The sequence below is a fragment of the Lissotriton vulgaris genome, chromosome 1_2 (genome assembly GCF_964263255.1).
Source record: "Lissotriton vulgaris chromosome 1_2, aLisVul1.2, whole genome shotgun sequence".
In the NCBI taxonomy this organism is placed as follows: Eukaryota; Metazoa; Chordata; class Amphibia; order Caudata; family Salamandridae; genus Lissotriton; species Lissotriton vulgaris.
The window spans coordinates 352,407,463-352,429,885 of NC_141686.1; the positions used below are offsets into that span (position 1 = coordinate 352,407,463).

General features: G+C 52.5%; 2 protein-coding genes across 2 annotated transcripts in view; one reads left to right on the forward strand and one right to left on the reverse strand.

The window, feature by feature from the left end:
* The window catches only part of LOC147736785 (uncharacterized), a 53,121-nt gene extending 38,553 nt beyond the window's left edge, over nt 1-14,568 (reverse strand). The window contains exon 1 of the mRNA XM_086953483.1: nt 14,510-14,568. The gene's annotated coding sequence lies outside the window, so the exon portion shown is untranslated. The remainder of the gene's footprint in view (nt 1-14,509) is intronic.
* Nucleotides 14,569-14,730: 162 nt separating this feature from the next.
* LOC147736786 (uncharacterized) overlaps nt 14,731-22,423 on the forward strand; it is a 72,424-nt gene continuing 64,731 nt past the window's right edge. The window contains exon 1 of the mRNA XM_086953490.1: nt 14,731-14,850. The gene's annotated coding sequence lies outside the window, so the exon portion shown is untranslated. The remainder of the gene's footprint in view (nt 14,851-22,423) is intronic.

Here is a 22,423-nt window from a genome sequence, read left to right on the forward strand (position 1 = left end):
AGTATGATTTACTTCTGTACCCAAACTGTTCCTGAAGGTGTCATGTGTGTTTATGTTGGGGGCGTGTGGGGGGGGGAGGGGTTAGACCTGTTTTTAGGTCGAGCCTGCAATGGCTGTGCATGTTTTTTAGTCAGTGTCACTAGCGGACTTTAAGCCCCGCCCCTCTTTCCAATTGGCCGGCGTCACCGTTTATGCTAAACGGTGGCCAGCCTTCGGGAAATAGGTCCTGGTGACGTATTCTTTTCTCTATTTCTGCCGTCCCACTTGGACTGACTGCCCTGATTTCCTGCTGGTGTAAAAGGTTTGTTATCTTTATGGGGACAAAAAGATGGCCCCATAAAGAAGATAATACATTTTTTACGCCAGCAGGAAGTCAGGCCAAGTCCGTCCAAATGGGACGGCAGAAATAGAGAAAAGTCGGCGTCATGGCGAGCGTGTTTCCTCACTCCTGCTTGTGTTGTTTTCACCTGACTCACTGTGACTCTGTTTTCTCCTCTTCTCTCTTTTGGTTGCCTTCCTATCCTTCAATCCGTCTCTTTCCCCACCTCATTCCCCTCTCTGCTTCTACTTCTCACGTTCTCTCTTCTTTTCCCGTCCCACTTTGCCTCTCTTTAGTGTGCTTTTCGGAAGACGGTCGGGAGGGCGCCGTTACACCGCTGACAGATTCACCGCTCTAATCAAGCATACATAGAAGGAGTGGAAGAAGACTGGGGATGGATACAGGGGAACTACTTTGCATATGCGCTTAGAGTCACTGCACCCCGATACTTTTTCAAGAAAGACACTTAAATCCTTTTCATCGTTAAAAGAAATTTCATTGATGCTTAAAAGGATCGGCTACACCGCATGGGAGGATAGATAACCCCTGAGTTACCGTATCGACTGTAGAAGCGTTTGGAGCCCCAAGGAGCCCCGCTTCATTTTTAACAATTTCCCAGCAGAGGACACACCACCCTGCAGGGAGCGTGCCAGCACCAAGATATAATTGGAGCCCCAAGGTGCCCGGCGAATACATCTACATTGTGGAAACAGTTCCTGAACCACCCCAGTGAGATTGTGAGGATATACTGGTGTTTTTAAATTGAAAGAGAACATTCTATATACATTGTCCTGAGGAAGGTGGCGCATAATAATATAAAGGCCATCAAAACGCGTCAACGTACTTTTGGGTGTTACATCCAAGGATTTGATTGGGTATTGACTAAATGAAATGATTCATGGACACCCAAGAGATAATACAACAATGAATCCTACATGGAGTAACAAATTCTTGATGTTTTTTTGATTATACATTGTTGTTTGTTGTTCTCTCATTTTTTGTTTTATTGTTTATCTTTCTAGCACACTGGTGTTTTTTATTACGTATGTATCAGATGAAATACCTTTTTGTGTAAGTACTTTTAATCATTGTGTAAGTTCTATACATTATATTAAATTCATTTACTTTTGCATTTCATGTGTTTATGAGTATTGTTCTGCCTAGCTGACTATTGGGGCCCTGGTTGTCTCTATTTGTGGTTGTGATCGGGGACGTTATAATCTTGGGGATAAATGGTTTTGAGTACATGAGTATGGATGGTTAGGATCAATTAGTACAACGAAATCAATTTCCCAGGAGAGATTTGCTCTTTAATTACCTGTGGTACCATCTTCTCTTGGGTGTGGCGTCGCTCCCATTCTCTATTTTTATCGTCTCTTTATTGTGCACCTGTCTTCATTCCCTTCTTCCAGCGGTGCGACGCGGCGGCGGAGGGACGAGGGTGTGCGGGGACTTGGAGAGGAGCCCCCTCGGCCCCCACACAAGCTCGGTTCCGGTCTCTGCCCCCTCCCTGGTGCTCCCCAGTCTCCTAACTGCTCCCTATCCCTACCCCCTGCCCCGGTGCGCCGGTCCCCGCCTCCCTCTCGTCTGCTCGTCACTCCCTGGCAGTGTCTGCCAAGGGCACCTCAGGACACATCCCGGCTGCTAGTAATTAGGCTGAGAGCCAGGGGAGCCCTGGCATGGCCGGGGCTGGAGGGGTGAGTGCGCACGAAGCGCAGCCCCTCCTCGCCAGAATCTGTGGATGGGGGGGTCAGACTGGCGCCGCCTCTCCCCACACCTACCAATGCCCCCTCCACCTACACAGATGATACTGAGCGGAGTAGTTCATGCTGGTGCGTAGTTTCAGGATTTCAGTGCTCCATGATTTCAGCACTCCGACCTCTTGATCAAACTGCTCTAGCCTCTGTGAAAAGACTCCCACAAGACTCCCTACCAATAAACCCAAGGGAACGACATCAAACGAGCCCTCACATCCCACCAAAAGGTAAAGCACCCAAACTATCATCCACATGTGCGTAAAACGCAACCCCTGGTAAACGACTTCAGTGCACCCCTCCTTTGAGCATGACCACCAACATGTGCTGGCAGCAGATAAACAAAGTAAGTGCCATCAACATCACCATCAGATGAAGGACGATGTAGACGCCAGTAAGGTCAACTCCCAACCAGCCCCCTCGTCCATGCATGTTCCCTCGAAACAGCCCCACTTTCCAGCAAAGTCGATTTAAGCAGTCCCCACACCCAGCCAAAATAAGACCAATTAACAGCTACTTTCCAACATCCCGTGTGTCTGAGTAAGTCCAACCCTCATATCCACCCACCCTCTTCCAAACAAACCTTACTATCAGCACAGCCATGCACCACATGCAACCAAAACAATACCAATCAAAACTCAATTTCAAGGTACACCAAGCCCAACGTCCTGAACAACCCTCCGCAACAGCGCCCACGCAATATCCCATAGTGATTCCACGTTCAATCAAGAGCAAACCACCAAATGGACTGACACCGTGACAAGCTCTTCCCAAGCTCTACATTGCATAAAACCAAAATAACACTTCCCCAACCAGTCCCAAAAGCCAAGCAAAATTAGCCCTGTGAACACCCACATCTTAAGGAGAACACCCCATCCATTCCCCATATTCAACCATATAGCCACCTGCCACGACCCACACCCATTGGAGACTGCCCCCAGCAACCCACATGCCTACACAATACCCCAGAGAGCCCCACGCCCAAAGAAAGCCAGCCCCAACAACCCATCAAGCTCTTCACAACCAGTCTCCACTTCCAAGCAAACTATTTCCCAACGAGCCCCCCCACACACACACGCAATGAAAATAACAACCCTCAACAGCCATTCGATGAAGACACCCAATAGGTTTGTGTCCAAGCAATACTCTATTGAGCCACAACTTCCAAGCAGGGACCCCCCATACACACACACACGTCTAGTCAATCACTTTCAACAAGCCACAGCATACTAGAAGGTTCTTCACCAACCATCCCCACACCAAAACAAGATTTCCCCACCTGCTCCCTGTTAGACGGGGACCCGGAGGGTCGGCCGAGGACAGGGGGAGAGGCCTCCGGTGAGGGCCGTCTCCAGCGATCGTACAGACGAGTAACTTCCCCCCCACAGATGGACACCACACAAGGATGAGGTCAACACACTTTATATACGGTTCTTGAAGCAAGGTTATCAGCGATACATTGAGGTCTGGACACGAGGGTCCTCTCAATTCTAGTCTCTGTAGGGAAAGGGGTAGCGGGACAGTCTTGGTACCGGTCCGGTACAGGCGTGGCAAGAGGGAAGCTCACAATCCTCGAGCTTAGGGGTCTGCAAGGTCGGGCCGCGGCAGCGCCAGAAGGCTTGGATGGTAGTTCTCGAAGGAGGGCCGCGGCAGCGCCAGCAGGCTTGGATGATGGTTCTCGAAGGAGGGCCGCGGCAGCGCCAGCAGACTTGGATGATGGTTCTCGAAGGAGGGCCGCGGCAGCGCCAGCAGGCTTGGATGATGGTTCTCGAAGGAGGGCCGCGGCAGCGCCAGCAGACTTGGATGATAGTTCTCGGAGGAGGGCCGCGGCAGCGCCACCAGGCTTGGACGAGGGTTCACGTTGTAGAGGGCCGCGGCAGCGCCAGCAGGCTTCAGAGATGGGTTCACAAGGCAGGGCTGCGGCAGCGCCAGCAGTCCGTCAGGGATGAGTTCTTGAAGGTGTCTCTCGACTCCAGGATACAACTGCCTTCCTTCTCTGGAGCAGCCCCAGTTATAGGTCTGGTCTCCTTTGATGTCCGGACCCTCGCGCTTGAAGGTCGGGAGGCCCGGGATGAGGGAGTCCAGACACCCAGCAGGGGGGTGGAGCCAGCACCTGGGGAGGCTGGGGGCGATCGGCACCTGGCGGGGGAGAGCCATCGACACTCCTTTCTCCCATTGACCTGCCAAGTGGTCTCTTCACCTCCTGGGTGGATGGTGGTGCCTCGATGTCGGGGCCTGGCCAGGCCCAGGGTTGGGGTCGAGCCGAGGCCACGCGGCCTCGTGATGCAGTGTCCAAGATGGCGGCTGGGCCGGGGCAATGCTGCTGATGGAGGCCCGGCCAGCCAATACCGGGGTGTTCGGGAGCAGGCGTCCCGTTGGGGACGGGTTGCGGGTTGCCTCGGTGGGTTGCCGGGATGGTTCTTTCTGGGGATACATGGAGAGCCGGTGTCCGGGCCCTATCATGCGGGGAGGGAGCGGGCCTTCCACGAGGCCTGTCCAACATGCGTCCCCCCCAGCTGAAGGCAGGGAGAGTCACCCATCCTCTTGGGTACTCTCCTCGCCGAGGCGGAAAAAGCGTGACAGGCCGTCCGCGTTGGCGTGATCCTGGCCAGGACGATGCTCCACAGTGAAGTCCATCCCCTGTAAGGAGATGGACCATCGCAACAGTTTTGGGTTTTCCACCCCGCATTTGCATCAGCCACTGCAGGGGTCGGTGGTCTGTCTGTACCCTGAAGTGAGTACCGAATAGGTAGGGCCGGAGTTTCTTGAGGGCCCATACCACTGCGAAGGCCTCCCGCTCGATGGTGCTCCAGCGCTGTTCTCGAGCCAGCAGGCGTCGGCTGATGAAGGCCATTGGCTGATCGACTCCCTCGGCGTTGAGTTGAGAGAGGACTGCCCCAACGCCATGATCTGAGGCGTCCGTCTGGACTATGAATTCCCGGCTGTAGTCGGGGGCCTGGAGCACGGGGGCGGTTCACATGGCGGTCTTCAACTTCTCGAAGGCCGCTTGACAGTCCGGCGTCCAGTTGACTATGTTGGGGCTTTTCTTGGATGTGAGTTTCGTGAGGGGCCCCACAATGCTGCCATAGTCCTTTACAAACCGCCGGTAGTATCCGGTGAGCCCCAGGAAGGCTCGGACCTCGGTTTGGGTGACAGGGGGTTGCCAGGACTGGATGGCAGCGATCTTGAGCTGAAGGGGTGCCACCAGACCGCTCCCCACTTGGTGTCCGAGGTAGGTCACGGACCCCTGGCCAACCTGGCATTTGCTGGCTTTTAAGGTGAGGCCGGCCTGCTGGAGGGCGTGCAGGACTTCTCGGAGGTGGTGGAGGTGGTCTGCCCAGTGGTGACTGTACACAGCAATATCGTCCAGGTAGGCGGCGCTGAATTCTTCGAGGCCCGCCAGTACCTGGTTCACGAGTCGTTGGAAGGTAGCTGGAGCGTTTTTCATGCCGAATGGCATCACTTTGAAGTGGTAGTGGCCATCCGGGGTAGAGAAGGCGGATCGTTCTTGGGCCCTGGGGGTGAGGCCGATTTGCCAGTAGCCGCTGTTAGATCGAAGATGCTCAGGTAGCGGGCAGTCACCATGCGGTCAACTAGCTCATCTGCCCGGGGGATGGGGTGAGCGTCGGTTCTGGTAACGGTGTTCAGGCCCCGATAGTCCACACAGAACCGGAGCTCGGGGGCAACGCCCGGGGCGGCAGCCTTGGGGACCAGTACGACTGGGCTGGCCCAGGGGCTGTCGGATGGTTCGATCACTCCTAGCGCCAGCATTTTGGTGACTTCGTTCTGGATGCAGGCGCGCACCCGATCTGGCACCCGGTACGCCCTGTGTCGAATAGGCGGACTATCCCCGGTGTCCACGTCGTGAAGGCACCAGGGGGTGACCCCGGGGGTGAGGGAGAACAAGTTTTCAAATTGTAGCAGGAGAGCTGGACAGTCTTGGCGTTGCTCCGGGGTCAAAGCGTCGGAGAGTCTGACCCCTTCCACTGAGCCATCCTGTTCACAGGTTCTCAGTAGGTCAGGGAGGGGCTCGGAGTCTTCCTCCGTCCCACTGTCTGTTGCCATCAATAGGCTGAGTTCCGAGCGTACGAAGTGGGGTTTGAGTCTGTTGGCGTGGAGGACTCGTAGGGGGTTCCGGGGAGACTCCATGTCGATCAGGTAGGTGACGGGGCCCTTGGGCTCTATCACCTTGAAGGGTCCTGTCCATTTGTCCTGCAGGGCACAGGGTTCGACCGGCGACATCACCCAGACTTGCTGTCCCGGTTCGAACTCGATGGAGGAGGCATGCTGATCGTACCATTTCTTCATGTCCTCCTGGCTGGCCTCAAGGTTGGCTTTGGCGAGCTCCCTGAATCGCCGGGTCTGGTTGCGGAGGGTCAGGAGATACTTATACACATCTGGAGAGTCTTCTGGGGGGCCATCTCCCATCCTTCCTTGACCAGGCTGTGGGGACCCCGGACTGGGTGTCCATACAGGAGCTCAAAGGGGCTGAATCCGAGGGATTTCTGGGGGACTTCTCGATAGGCGAATAGGAGGCACGGGAGCAGCACGTCCCATTGGCGACGTAGGGGCTCTTCCAGGCCCATGATCATTCCCTTGAGAGTGCGGTTAAACCGCTCGACCAGTCCATTTCCTTGCGGGTGATAAGGGGTTGTGAATTTGTAGGTGACCCCGCACTGTTGCCAGAGAGATCTCATGTACTTCGAGATAAAGTTTGTGCCCCTGTCGCTGACGACTTCCCGGGGGAAGCCCATTTGAGAGAAGATCCCCATCAAGGCTCGGCCTACCACAGGCGCTGTCACGGTCCGAAGAGGAATGGCCTCGGGGTAGCAGGTGGCGTGGTCCACCAGGACCAGGATGAACCGGTGCCCCTGTGCCGTTCGGGGGTCCAGGGGGCCCACAATGTCTATTCCTACCCGTTCAAACGGGGTGGTGACGACGGGAAAGGGTTGCAAGGGTGCTTTGATCTTTCGGCCGCTCTTCCCGCTGGCCTGGCAGGTGGGGCAGGCCCGGCAGTGGTTGGAGACATCATTTCGCTTTTTGGGCCAGTAGAAGTGAGTTACCAAGCGGTTGTACGTTTTGTCTTGCCCCAGGTGCCCAGCGAGGGGGACATCGTGTGCCAAGTTCAAAAGGAAGTCTCTGAAGCGGAGGGGTACCACCAGTACCCGACTGGCCCCCAGCTCAGCAATTCTTTGCTCACTGTAGAGCAGGTCATTGTCCCAATAAATCCAGTGGGCCCCTGAGGTGTCTCCTGCGCTCTGGGCGAGGGCTTGCTGCCGGAGTCCCTCGAGGGAGGGACAGGTTCTCTGTTCCTGTCGGAATTGTTCCGGGTTGGGACCACCCTCTTGACGCCACTGGGCCAGTTCGGGAAGGTCCTGGAGTCGAACGGGCCCTTCTTCGTTTGGTTCTGGGGGATTGGCTCTTAGGGCGGTTCCCTCTGGGACGATCGGGGGAGGAGGCTCTGGCCATTCTGGTTCTTCGGGACTGGGGATGGCGCGGGCGGCCATGGACCGGGTCGTTATGCAGGCCCATTCAGGGAGGCCCAACATACCCAGGTGCTCTCTTCTTTCGACGGCGGCCCACGGGGAACTTTCAAGGTCGTTTCCCAGGAGACAGTCCACAGGTGCATCATCGCGGACAGTCACTTTCAGCATTCCGGACACTCCTCCCCACTCGAAGGGGACGCAGGCCATCCGACACAGGCTTTCTGAGTTGTCGGCTGACCGGACGGGGCAAAGGATGTTTGGCAAGATCTGATCCGGGGTCACCAGATGACAGCGGACTGCTGTCACACTGGCCCGTTGTCGCGTAGGGCTTCAGCCCGGCGCCCATTAATGTTGACCCACTGGCTATATTTCTGCGTATTGGCGGGTAGGGGGGCCCGCGGGATCATGTCTCTTTCCCCTAGGCAGACCAGGGACATGGCGGCTGGTTCCCACTCGGGCTGGTCGGCCTCGTACTCCTCAGGGTCTTCTGGGGTTTGCCCTTCCCCCAGGGCAGCGGCAGCGACCTGGCGGGGCATAGGGTTCTGGTTTTTCGGGCAATTCAGATCATTGGCGTAGTGGCCGGATCGCTGGCATTGGTGGCAAGTAACATTGGTCCGGAACCCCGGACGCATCAGGGGGTTTCCCCTGCCGGCCGGGGGCGGGGCGTTGCTGGCGGTAGCCACCGGGTCGGCGTCTCTGCCCCGACCCTGGCCTCCCCCTCCCCCTCGGGGGCGATGGGGTCCTTAGTTGGTTCTGTTCGGTTCGCTGGGCCCGTTTCAGGCAACTCGGGTGCTTTCCCATCGGTCAGCTTCGGCGGCGAGTTGCGGAGGTTCAGTCAGTTTGCTGTCGAGGAGGTGCTGCCTGAGCTCGACGAAGCAGTTGTTAGAAAGGTGTTCCCACACAATAAGGTCGAAGAGTTGCTCGTAAGTGGTCACCTTGCTGCCCTTGATCCACCCCTCGAATGCTCGGCTGAAGAAGTTCACGTACTCCACCCAAGTTGTATCCGGGATCCGTTTGCAGTCGCGGAACCGCTGGCGGTACATCTCAGGCGTGAGTCCGTATCGAGTGAGGAGGGCGGCCTTCATGTGGTCGTAGGACGTCATCTGATGGTCCGGGAGTTGCAGCAGGGCGTCGCGCCCTTCGTTGACGAACCTCCCCCATAACCCGGCTCCCCAGTCGCTCCGGGGAATCCGGTGGGAGGTCATGGCTACCTCATAGGCCTTGAACCATTGCTGGATATCATCGTTCCGGTAATACTCCCTGACAACATCCTTGGGGATGTGGACTTTAGGGTCTGTAGTGGCAGGAGTGTTTGGGCGCTCGGGAACCCCGAGATCTTTGTTCTGTTTCCGAAGCTCTATTTCTTTGAGGTTGCGTTCATGTTCGTAGGCTAGCTTTTTCTCTTCTAACTCTCTCTGTCTTTGTTTCTCTTCCCGCTCCTCTCGAAGCCGCAAGTGTTCCAACGTTATTTTTTGTTCCGCCAATTTCAGTTCTCCATCCAAACGCAGTCGAGCCAGCTCCAATTCACGGAGCCGGCTTTTTTCCCGTTCTCGGATCTCCTCTGGGGAGAGACCCGATCTTCTTTCTTCCGTCGGAGGGGTGCTCGTTTCCGGTGCCTTGAGGCTTTGGTTTTGGGGTACGGCCGTACCCGTCTCTGCCCAAGATTCCAGGGCCTTTTTGAAGTCTTCTTTCGTGCTTAGTCCTGTGGTAGCAATGCCTAGTTCTATGCAGAATTGTTTTAGTTCTCTGTGGTTGTACTCTTCTAGTTTCTCCATCTGGAATTTTTCTGTGGTTCCGCTCTCTTTTGTTGTCATTGTGGTTGAGTCGTGGGGTGAGTTATCTCTGTACGATTACGCGTTGGTTCGGATCGCTCCGCTGGCCACCAATGTTAGACGGGGACCCGGAGGGTCAGCCGAGGACAGGGGGAGAGGCCTCCGGTGAGGGCCGTCTCCAGCGATCGTACAGACGAGTAACTCCCCCCCCACAGATGGACACCACACAAGGATGAGGTCAACACACTTTATATACGGTTCTTAAAGCAAGGTTATCAGCGATACAGTGAGGTCTGGACACGAGGGTCCTCTCAATTCTAGTCTCTGTAGGGAAAGGGGTAGCGGGACAGTCTTGGTACCGGTCCGGTACAGGGGTGGCAAGAGGGAAGCTCACAATCCTCGAGCTTAGGGGTCTGCAAGGTCGGGCCGCGGCAGCGCCAGCAGGCTTGGATGGTAGTTCTCGAAGGAGGACCGCGGCAGCGCCACCAGGCTTGGATGATGGTTCTCGAAGGAGGGCCGCGGCAGCGCCAGCAGGCTTGGATGATGGTTCTCGAAGGAGGACCGCGGCAGCGCCAGCAGGCTTGGATGATGGTTCTCGAAGGAGGGCCGCGGCAGCGCCAGCAGGCTTGGATGATAGTTCTCGAAGGAGGGCCGCGGCAGCGCCAGCAGGCTTGGACGAGGGTTCACGTTGTAGAGGGCCGCGGCAGCGCCAGCAGGCTTCAGAGATGGGTTCACAAGGCAGGGCTGCGGCAGCGCCAGCAGTCCGTCAGGGATGAGTTCTTCAAGGTGTCTCTCGACTCCAGGATACAACTGCCTTCCTGCTCTGGAGCAGCCCCAGTTATAGGTCTGGTCTCCTTTGATGTCCGGACCCTCGCGCTTGGAGGTCGGGAGGTCCGGGATGAGGGAGTCCAGACACCCAGCAGGGGGGTGGAGCCAGTGCCCGGGGAGGCTGGGGGCGATCGGCACCTGGCGGAGGAGAGCCATCGACACTCCTTTCTCCCATTGACCTGCCAAGTGGTCTCTTCACCCCCTGGGTGGATGGTGGTGCCTCGATGTCGGGGCCTGGCCAGGCCCAGGGTTGGGGTCGAGCCAAGGCCACGTGGCCTCGTGATGCAGTGTCCAAGATGGCGGCTGGGCCGGGGCAATGCTGCTGATGGAGGCCAGGCCAGCCGATACCGGGGTGTTCGGGAGCAGGCGTCCCGTTGGGGACGGGTTGCGGGTTCCTCGGTGGGTTGCCGGGATGGTTCTTTCTGGGGATACAGGGAGAGCCGGTGTCCGGGCCCTATCATGCGGGGAGGGAGCGGGCCTTCCACGAGGCCTGTCCAACACTCCCACATTCAAACAAGACGGCCCCAAGTAGCTTCACGTACTCCCATCCACAAGCCAACCCATGCAACAAGGCCCCTCCAAACAGCCCCTCGAAAAACTAAGCTCCCCACAACAAGCTCCCGCATACAAAGGTCCCCCCCCCCCAACACCATCCCCTTGCAAATAAGACAAGCATTGGCATAGCCAATAGGTCTCGCCTTTGGGACCGTATAAGTGTTTAGCCATGGAACAGTTGATGTTGTTGCACCAAGGATATTGTGCTGCATAGCTAAATACTTATAAGGTAGCAAAGGCGAGACCTATTGGCTATGCCAATGCTTGTTATTACAAGTTTGTGTTTTTTTCTGTGGTAAACGGAACAAAGCATTATGAGAACGCCACTCTCGTCGCCCACATACTGACGCAATTCCACGCATCTCTTAAAGCGGCTTTGTGAAATAGCCCATCAGGAGTGGGAGCCCCCAGCACTGCGCCCAACACTGACAGCACGGGGGAAAGAGGTATTTTACTGTAACCTGTACTAGTGGGTGTAAGACGGGGGAAAGAGGTATTTTACTGTGACCTGCACTAGTGGGTGTAAGACGGGGAAAGAGGTATTTTACTGTAACCTGCACTAGTGGGTGTAAGACAGAGAAAGAGGCCTTTTACTGTAACCTGCACTAGTGGGTGTAAGACGGGGGAAAGAGGCCTTTCACTGTAACCTGCACTAGTGGGTGTAAGACAGAGAAAGAGGCCTTTTACTGTAAGCTGTTCTATTGGGTGTAAGACAGAGAAAGAGGCCTTTTACTGTATCCTGCACTAGTGGGTGTAAGACGGGGAAAGAGACCTTTTACTGTAACCTGCACTAGTGGGTGTAAGACGGGGAAAGAGACCTTTTACTGTAACCTGCACTAGTGGGTGTAAGACGGGGAAAGAGGCCTTTTACTGTAACCTGCACTAGTGGGTGTAAGACGGGGGAAAGAGACCTTTTACTGTAACCTGCACTAGTGGGTGTAAGACGGGGGAAAGAGACCTTTTACTGTAACCTGCACTAGTGGGTGTAAGACGGGAAAAGAGGCCTTTAACTGTAACCTGCACTAGTGGGTGTAAGACGGGGAAAGAGGCCTTTTACTGTAACCTGCACTAGTGGGCGTAAGACGGGGAAAGAGACCTTTTACTGTAACCTGCACTAGAGGGTGTAAGACAGGGAAAGAGGCCTTTTACTGTAACCTGCACTAGTGGGTGTAAGACGGGGAAAGAGGCCTTTTACTGTAACCTGCACTGGTGGGTGTAAGACAGGGAAAGAGACCTTTTACTGTAACCTGCACTGGTGGGTGTAAGACGGGGAAAGAGGCCTTTTACTGTAACCTGCACTGGTGGGTGTAAGACGGGGAAAGAGACCTTTTACTGTAACCTGCACTAGTGGGTGTAAGACGGGGAAAGAGACCTTTTACTGTAACCTGCACTAGTGGGTGTACGACGGGGGAAAGAGGCCTTTTACTGTAACCTGCACTAGTGGGTGTAAGAAGGGGGAAAGAGGCCTTTTACTGTAACCTGCACTAGAGGGTGTAAGACGGGGAAAGAGACCTTTTACTGTAACCTGCACTAGTGGGTGTAAGACGGGGAAAGAGACCTTTTACTGTAACCTGCACTAGTGGGTGTACGACGGGGAAAGAGGCCTTTTACTGTAACCTGCACTAGTGCGTGTAAGACAGGGAAAGAGGCCTTTTACTGTAACCTGCACTAGTGGGTGTAAGACAGGGAAAGAGGCCTTTTACTGTAACCTGCACTAGTGGGTGTAAGACAGAGAAAGAGGCCTTTTACTGTAACCTGCACTAGTGGGTGTAAGACGGGGAAAGAGGCCTTTTACTGTAACCTGCACTGGTGGGTGTAAGAGGCCTTTTACTGTAACCTGCACTAGAGGGTGTAAGACAGGGAAAGAGGCCTTTTACTGTAACCTGCACTAGTGGGTGTAAGACTGGAAAGAGGCCTTGTACTGTAACCTGCACTAGAGGGTGTAAGGCAGAGAAAGAGACCTTTTACTGTAACCTGCACTAGTGGGTGTAAGACGGGGGAAAGAGACCTTTTACTGTAACCTGCACTAGAGGGTGTAAGACGGGGTAAGAGGCCTTTTACTGTAACCTGCACTAGTGGGTGTAAGACAGTGAAAGAGACTTTTTACTGTAACCTGCACTAGTGGGTGTAAGACGGGGAAAGAGGCCTTTTACTGTATCCTGCACTAGTGGGTGTAAGACAGGGAAAGAGGCCTTTTACTGTAACCTGCACTAGAGGGTGTAAGGCAGAGAAAGAGACTTTTTACTGTAACCTGCACTAGTGGGTGTAAGACGGGGGAAAGAGACCTTTTACTGTAACCTGCACTAGTGGGTGTAAGACGGGGGAAAGAGACCTTTTACTGTAACCTGCACTAGTGGGTGTAAGACGGGGACAGAAGCCTTTTACTGTAACCTGCACTATTGGGTGTAAGACGGGGGAAAGAGACCTTTTACTGTAACCTGCACTAGTGGGTGTAAGACGGGGGTAAGAGGCCTTTTACTGTAACCTGCACTAGAGGGTGTAAGACGGGGAAAGAGGCCTTTTACTGTAACTTGCACTAGTGGGTGTAAGACGGGGAAAGAGGCCTTTTACTGTAACCTGCACTAGTGGGTGTAAGATGGGGGAAAGAGACCTTTTACTGTAACCTGCACTAGTGGGTGTAAGACGGGGGAAAGAGACCTTTTACTGTAACCTGCACTAGAGGGTGTAAGACGGGGACAGAAGCCTTTTACTGTAACCTGCACTAGAGGGTGTAAGACGAGGAAAGAGGCCTTTCACTGTAACCTGCACTAGAGGGTGTAAGACGGGGACAGAAGCCTTTTACTGAAACCTGCACTAGAGGGTGTAAGACGGGGACAGAAGCCTTTTACTGTAACCTGCACTAGAGGGTGTAAGACGAGGAAAGAGGCCTTTCACTGTAACCTGCACTAGTGGGTGTAAGATGGGGAAAGAGGCTTTTACTGTAACCTGCACTAGTGGGTGTAAGACAGGAAAAGAGGCCTTTTACTGTCAAACCGACTCACGGCCGAGTTACAAGAGTTGCAGTAAAAGGTCTCACATCACTGAGACGTAACGTGTTTCTTGGATAGCGTATGTTCACCTCGAAGGGTATCTTCCATAACAGATATTTATTGCTGAGCGAATCATCACTAATAACATTCTAACATATGGTACAAGAATATTTGGATATGATATTTAAAAATATCTATAGAAAGCCAAGTCTGGAGTCCACTAAGACTCCCCCCCTCTGCCCACCTCCTCTGCCTCCTCTGCACCTAAGATCCCCCTCACCCACTCCTCCCCGTCCCTCCTCTGCCCCCCCTTCCTCTGCCACTCGCCCCCCCTTCCTCTGCCCCTCCCCCCTTCCTCTGCCCCTCGCCCCCAATTCCTCTGCCCATCTCCCCCCCTACCCCCTCTGTGCCCCCTCCCCTCCCCTCTCCTCCCCTCCCCTCTCCCTCCTCTGGCCCCTTCCCTCTTCCTCCTCTGCCCCCCTCACCCCCTCTTCCGTCCCCCTCATCCCCTCCTCTGCCCACTCTTCCTCCACTGCCCCCTCCCTCCTCTGCTTCCTCCTCCACCCCCTCCCTCCTCTGCCCCCTCCCTCGTCTGCCCCCTCCTCCCCCTTCCCTGCCTCCCTTCCTCCTCCTCCTCCCTCCTTCTGCCCCCTCCTCCCTCCTCCCTCCTTCTGCCTCCTCCCCCTCCTCCTTCTCTGCCCCCCTCCTTCCTCCACCTCTCCCCCCTCCTCCCCCTCCCTCCCTCTCGGCTCCCTCCCTCCTCTCCCCTCCTCCTCTGCTCCCTCCCCTCCCTCCTTAGTCTCACCCTCTCTCCTGGGTTTCTTCTCCTTCACTGTTGGAAACTCATGAACAGTTTCACTTCCGGGTCACCCAGGGCAGAGTCGGCAGAATTAACGGAGCCGATGGAGCTCTCCTCAGGCCTGAGAGACGAACAGTGTCTGGGTCACCGGGGGCAGCGTCTGCAGAAGCAGCGGAGGCGAAATGAAGCTCCGCCCTCTCACACGTGTCTGCTTCCGGGTCAGCGGTGGCAGAATCAGCAGCATCAGCGGAGCCCAACCTGCATCAGAGGAGGGAGAAGGTCTGGTGCTCTGTCCGTCTGTCCAGCGCAAGGAGAAGCCTGTCTGCAGGTCCCATCACTTTGAGCAGGTCAGTGAGGCGTTAGATGGAGGGGGGTGCCCCGAGCCTCTCACACTCAAGTGTGAATGCAGTAGGCAGGTGTGTGTGTGTGATGTTTAATAACTGTGAGACTACATGGCCCACTGTTCTATATGAATCCCTTCATTTAGCCATGGCTCTTTAAATAACAGTGCATTATGATATTTAAACACCCATTAACAGTGTTTAGATCCGAGCTATGTATCCTTGCTGAAATTCAGGACTTGAGGTGTACTGTGCAAGGGGGTCACTTTGTGACCTTGTTATAATACATCAAAGATTTAGTGTGGCCTCAGTGTGTGGTCTTAACTCCTTTATATCTGGAAAATGGGAATCAACCTTTACAATGCAACCATTGCATCGCACTGCACTTACAACACAGGCATTACAACGCAACATCCTTAACAAGGCATTACACAACAACGCAGGCATTACAACGCATGATACTACATCGCAATTCACTACTACGCAGGCATTCAATCAATCAATCAATCAATCATAACATTTGTATAGCGCACTACTCACCCGGCAGGGTCTCAAGGCGCTTGGGGGAAGGGGACCGCTATTGCTCGAACAGCCAGGTCTTGAGTTGTCTCCTGAAGGCGAGATGGTCCTGGGTCAGCCAGAGATGGATGGGGAGGGAGTTCCATGTCTTGGCCGCCAGGTAGGAGAAGGATCTACCTCCAGCGGTGGCTCTTCGGATGCGTGGTACGGCGGCGAGGCCGAGGCTTGTAGAACGTAGCTGGCGGGTGGGCGTGTAGAAGGTCAAGCGGTCGTTGAGGTACTTGGGGCCCAGGTCGTGGAGAGACTTGTGTGCGTGGGTGAGGAGCCTGAACATGATCCTCTTGCTGACGGGGAGCCAGTGCAGATCCTTCAGGTGGCCGGAGATGGGGCTGCGTCGGGGGATGTCCAGGATGAGTCGGGCGGAGGCGTTCTGGATGCGTTGGAGTCTTTTCTGTAGCTTGGCTGTGGTTCCGGCGTAGAGGGTGTTTCCGTAGTCCAGTCGGCTGGTGACGAGTGCCTGGGTGACCGTCTTCCTGGTTTCGGTCGGGATCCATCGGAAGATCTTGCGGAGCATGCGTAGGGTGTTGAAGCATGATGAGGAGACGGCTTTGACTTGTCTGGTCATCGAGAGGGAGGAGTCCAGGATGAAGCCCAGGTTGCGTGCGTAGTCTGTTGGCTTGGGGGTGGCGCCCAGGGCGGGGGGCCACCAGGAGTCGTCCCAGGCGGAGGGCGATGGTCCCAGGACGAGGACTTCCGTCTTGTCTGAGTTCAGTTTCAGGCGGCTGTTCTTCATCCACTCGGCGACGTCTTTCATCCCTTCGTGTAGGCTCGTTCTGGCGGTGGCGGGGTCTCTGGTGAAGGAGACGATCAGTTGGGTGTCGTCGGCGTAGGAGATGATGTTGAGGTTGTGCTGGCGTGCGATGGCTGCAAGAGGTCTCATGTAGACGTTGAAGAGGGTGGGGCTGAGTGATGATCCTTGCGGTACGCAGCAGATGACTTCGGTGGCCTCGGATCGAAACAGGGAGAGGCGGACTCTCTGTGTTCTTCCGGTGAGGAACGAGATGATCCACTCTAGTGCCTTCTCTTGGATACCGATGTTGCTGAGGCGTTGAACTGTGGTGCGGTGGCAGACAGTGTTGAACCCTGCAGAGAGGTCCGGGAGGATGAGGGCCGCTGTTTCTCCGTTGTCGAGCAGGGTTCTGATGTCGTCGGTGGCTGCGATGAGGGCGGTCTCGGTGCTGTGGTTGGCTCGGAAACCGGACTGCGAGGGGTCGAGGGATCCGTTCGTCTCGAGGAAGGCTGCAAGCTGTCTGTTGACGGTATTCTCAATGACTTTGGCAGGAAATGGGAGGAGCGAGATGGGGCGGAAGTTCTTGAGGTCGGTGGGGTCAGCTGTTGGTTTCTTCAGTAGGGCGTTGAGTTCGGCATGCTTCCAGCTCTCCAGGAAGGTGGCGGTGTTGAAGGAGGTGTTGATGACGTCCCGGAGTTGGGGTGCGATGATGGAGTCGGCCTTGTTGAAGACGTGGTGGGGGCAGGGGTCGGTTGTAGATCCGGATCCGGAGGCATTACAACGCATACCATTACAATGCATACCATTGGAGTTAGAATAGTAATTTTTACCCCTCCACTATCCAACACTTACCCTATTGTTGCACCCCCTGGAGTTGGAATAGTCATTTGTATCCCCATACTATCCAATACGTACCTTAAATGCAATGCAATGTAATGGTTTGCGTTGTAAAGGTAGTATGCAATGTAATGAAATGCGTTATAAAGGTAGTTTTTAAAAATCCGATGTAGTGTCATGCGATCCAATGGAATGCGTTGTAGTGGATGTTGCAATATAAAAACTGCGTTGTAAGTGAATGCGTTGTAAATGTATGCGTTGTAACGTCATACATTTGTCCAGAATGGGTCCATTTGGAGTTGTTACTGATTTTCACCAATACCTGCTCAGACCTTGTTCTTTGATGTTTGTATTCAGTGGGAGGTTGTCTCTGCAATGGATTAAGAGGTATGCTAGGAGGAAACAAAAGCATATTTTTACAGAACAATATTAGTTTCTTCTCTCAGAATACATGTCTTTATTAAGTACCTTTGTCCACAGTACTGTACATTGAACCTTTTGATATCCGCACGTTGTTCCCTATAGTAAGGTGGTTGTTTTATTCATAACTAGCATATGAAGCTGAGTTCTAGTTTGTTGATATACTAATGATTTGTGGGGCCCGGCCAACACATATTTAGGGCTCCCTATTTGGAATTGAAGCGTTGTGCATTTTTCTATATTTCCGCGTGTCGCTAATATATGAAGTATTGCATGTCCATGGTGTTGATAGAAAGGAGGAATTTATATATTACAGAATGCTCAACCCACAGAACTGCTTCCTCCTCAGATACTGACACCTTCCAACTCCCTCAGCAGCATTCCTCATTGGGTGTTGCCTCAGAGACTCTGGGATGACACAGCTCTGTTGAAGAGACTGCAACACCTTTGTGAGAAGAGTGAGCCGTGATTATTTGGGGTGTTACATGTGATTGTACAGATCTGTGCCCACCCTGTGTGTAGGTCTCTTGGAGTAGTTGATGCCCGTGAATGGCTTGGTCGAAGCCTAACCTTTCACTACAAAATGTATGGAAGTGATTTGTGTGTGCGAGACAGTGTGTATGTGTTTGTTTGTGATTGGTTGTCTTGGGTGGAACATTATATATGAGCGTGTAAGCGACTGATCCATCTGATTACTTATTTCCAGTGTGTAGGTCTTTGTGCCTGGGGATGGATTGTGTTTCATGTGTTTGTGCACAGCAGAGCACAATGCCTGTGTAATTGTGCAGCATTGAACATGTGGTTAAGAGATATCTGATTTGTTACATTAATCCATTTATAAATGAGGTGTGAAGTGTGAGGCTGTACAAGTCAGAGTTGGAGTTTGTTTCACATCTGTGAGTACACAATTGAATGGACTTTTTAAAGAGCAATTTTTTTTGTGTGCGTGTTTGTTGCAAACATTTGGCATGTGAGTTGCAAACATTTTGCCAAAGACAAGCCTGTCTGCTCCCAGGCACACCTGGCCGCCACTGCTGGGACCAGAAATCAGGTAGCGTACTCAATATTTCTCATATTCTGCATAAGATCTAAAGTCTTTCAGGTACACAGATTTTAGTATCTCCCCCATGTTTGTCTTGTTTTTAGAGGCAAATGGCGTGTATGCCAGCCACACATACTGGTACTCAACAGCCCTCACTGCGGACCAACAAACAATAATACTCTTCTACATCCTCAGATTGAGGAGTCGTTAAAAGCGGCTTTACTAAACCCACCTTCCCTAGGCAAAGATAAGGTGGAAATACTCAAATTATTAGAATCTTCTAAGCTGGATATCCTGTTCTTAACTGAAACCTGGTTGTCAGAGGAATCTACTCCAGTTCTCCAGAAGCCATACCTGAGATGACCCAAAGAGAATGAGCTCAGAGAAAGGAGGTGGGATATCAGCAATTATTCACCAGTGGATCCACACATCTCTTTTATAAATTACTACATTTAAAACATTTTTTTTTCAAGATTTGCAAAATATACAGAGTTTGACATAGTGGTGTCCCCCCTCCCCCCACCCCGTTTTTACACAATAGAAGGATAAAGTTCAAAATATTAATCAGGAACATCAAAGTGCATACGAATAAAGCAGCATGAGAGAATTTTCAAAAACTAGAAGTGTAATGGGACTTGCAGAACAGAGAAAAAGAAAAATAAAAATGAAAAGAGACAAAAAAAAAGAAAAGGGAGATCTGGAGGTTGGAGGTGCTAAGGAATTGAAGAGTTAAATATAGAGATTTAGTTTGAGCGTTCAAGCCATGTGGTAATATGTTCCCATATGTCTATCCCTCTCCTTTTCCCTTTGCGACCTTTTTTAGCGTATATCGCTTTCTCAAGATGATATGTCGCCATTAGCCTGGCTAGCCACTGAGAGAATGGTGGCGGGTCTGCGTCTTTCCACCCGTAGGCTACACAGATCCTCCAAACTGTCATAGCTACAAACACCAAAGCGCCTCCTTTAGTCCACCTTAGTGTTTCACAGGTCCCTAGCATAATAGTTGTGGGGGTTAGTGTGTAGTCTTGTGAAACAACCTTTCCCAAGAATTCCTGTATTCTAGACAGGACAGAGGACAGTTTTTGGCAGGTAGCAAACATATGGATGGAGTCAGCTCCAACAGCTGAGCAGCATGGGCATGTTGTTCCCTCCCCCGTGCTCCACTTTGCAATTCTGCTTGGAGTTAAATATAAGAAGAAAATGGTTTTGAAGTGCTGTACTTGCAATTTAGCTGACAGTAAGTCTCTCTGTGAAAGTTCCAAGGATTTAAAAAACAGGCTACGTGGTGCTTCCAATTTTGATTACCACTTGTCAGCTATTCTAGGAAGATCATCTGGTGTGTTCAGAGTTAAAATGGCATAGATAGACCCTATTCGTGGGGCTACCGAAGTTGATAGCATATTGATAATTTTAACCTCTGAGAACCCAGCCAGTCCCCCCCCCTTCCGTGAGAGAAAGCTATAAATAGCTGTGAACTTGAAGGCATCTTGCTGTTTTAACCCAAATTTGCTTTGAAGTTCTAAAAATGTGCTCACTCTCTCGTTTGAAATTAGGTCCCCTAGTTTTAAGATACCAGTTTTGTACCATTCTGCTAGGTAACTTAGGTAAAATATGCCAGGCAGATTTTGATTTTGAGTAAGGGGGGTGTAGTGATTAAACCTTCCAAGACCATAAATCCTGCGTATACTAGAAAATACCTTAAAAGAGTTCATCAGTGTCTTAAACTGATGAACTCTGGAGAAGAGTCTTGCCGGTGGCAGTGGCAGGCTCTATCCGCTTGCGCTGTGTTCTACCACTGTGTCACACTGTTAGCGCTGATCTATAGCGTGTTTTTTTAATTTTAGCGAGTAAGGCTAAATTTTAAAATTTTGTGTGCTTAAATAATTCTTGTCACTTTCCTGACTGTACCTCACCGCCAGGCTGAGTGCTAAGTCAGCCGACTCACATTCACGCCGACTCCCGCCCCGGTCCGCCGCGTCCATTTCTGGGCGTTTGTTGCGGAGGGTGAGGAGGAGCCTAGCACTTCCGGCCTCCGGGCTGCCAGGTCAGCGTTCTAGTTGCGCTGTAGGCGAAGTGTACTTAAACTGCAGCCTAACGCAGTCGCGCTGTGGAGAAGAGTCTTGCCGGTGGCAGTGGCAGGCTCTATCCGCTTGCGCTGTGTTCTACCACTGTGTCACACTGTTAGCGCTGATCTATAGCGTGTTTTCTTAATTTTAGCGAGTAAGGCAAAATGTTAAAATTTTGTGTGCTTAAATAATTCTTGTCACTTTCCTGACTGTACCTCACCGCCAGGCTGAGTGCTAAGTCAGCCGACTCACATTCACGCCGACTCCCGCCCCGGTCCGCCGCGTCCATTTCTGGGCGTTTGTTGCGGAGGGTGAGGAGGAGCCTAGCACTTCCGTCTCCGGGCTGCCAGGTCAGCGTTCTAGTTGCCCCTACTGCCTATAAATGTGTGTTGGCCAGCGACCGCGCAGCGGACGCGTGCAGCGGGCGCGCCGGAAGCGGGCCGAAGTCGAGCCAAAGTCAAGCCCGTCTGTGCCCGTCCGCGACTGGACGGGGCGCGGGGCCATAAACCCTGGCTCGCCTACATCAACCATCATACGGTATGGCAGACAAGAATTGCTAGATCTCCAGCCAAACAATCCTACATGCTGCAAACATGAGATGCAAGCCCTATCACTAATAAATTGTACCTCATGCACCTTTGCCCCTGATAACAATCTGAATTCTACCAGCGACATTAATACATTAAAAGCAGTTCTGCTCAATTGTAGATCTCTACAAAAACACTGCTTAGAAATCTACCATTTACTTGAAGATAACAAAATCCACATTCTGTTTCTTACGGAAACTTGGCTGGACGAATATTCAGATCCCGACATTATTCAGGCCCTTCCACCTGGATTCGTCCTCTCCAGGTTGGATAGGAAAGATGGTAGAGGGGGGGGGCATTGCTATAGCCACTAAATCTCCATTAGAGTGTACCCTCTCTTCTACCGTGATTGACCATAGTGAAGCGGCCACCTTTACTATTATTACTGGTCCTAATCACTCCCTTTCAGGTATTCTGTTGTACCGCCCCCCTGGACGACTCTATGATTTTACCCCCACTCTGGTGGAAGCCATTACCCATCTTGCGCTTAAAAAAACTAGAATTGTAGTGCTTGGCGACCTAAACGTCCATTTTGACGACCCGCTCGACAAAGAGGCGGCGGACATCAAATCAGAGCTACTCTCTTTAGAACTAGAGTTAAAAAACAATGATCCGACACACCAACACGGACACTTATTGGACCCTGTATTTGGAAACTGGAAGGGAATTCAGACCCTATCTCCTCAGCCAATTCCCTGGTCTGATCATTTTATTATCCCTATATCTATCCAACTAGAAAAGACCGAGCAGTATAAACAAAGCTCACAGCGTTTCAAGCGCAGGAGATGGAAGGACTTTTCCATTGACTCTTTTTCTAATATCTTTCAGGATGCAGGCCCCCCAAAAGGATCCGATAGTGAGACAGCATATGCTCACCTACAGGACTACATCACAAAAGCGTTGGATGCTACTGCTCCCATTCGCACTATGACTAATGCCACAAGAACCAAAAAAACTGCCCCGTGGTTCAGTCAGGAGCTCCAGCTCGCTAAAACGGCATGTAAAAAGCTCGAAAGAGATTGGTGTGCTAGTTTCTGCCCTGAAATTAAAGCCCGATACAAAACAGCACAAAAAGAATATAACAAAAAGGTACGCACATCAAAAGCATCCTACTATAATAATCGTATTTTAGAAGCTGAAAACTCCTCTAAAGAGCTTTTCCAGATATACAAAGAAATCTCTATAGTTGAGTCTAATCCCACCTCCTATAATGATTCAGTGGAAACCTGCAATAAAATTGCCAAGTACTTCTCTGATAAAATTACAAACATATATGCGAATTTTTCCAGCAACATAAAATCTGGCATTGATTTTACAG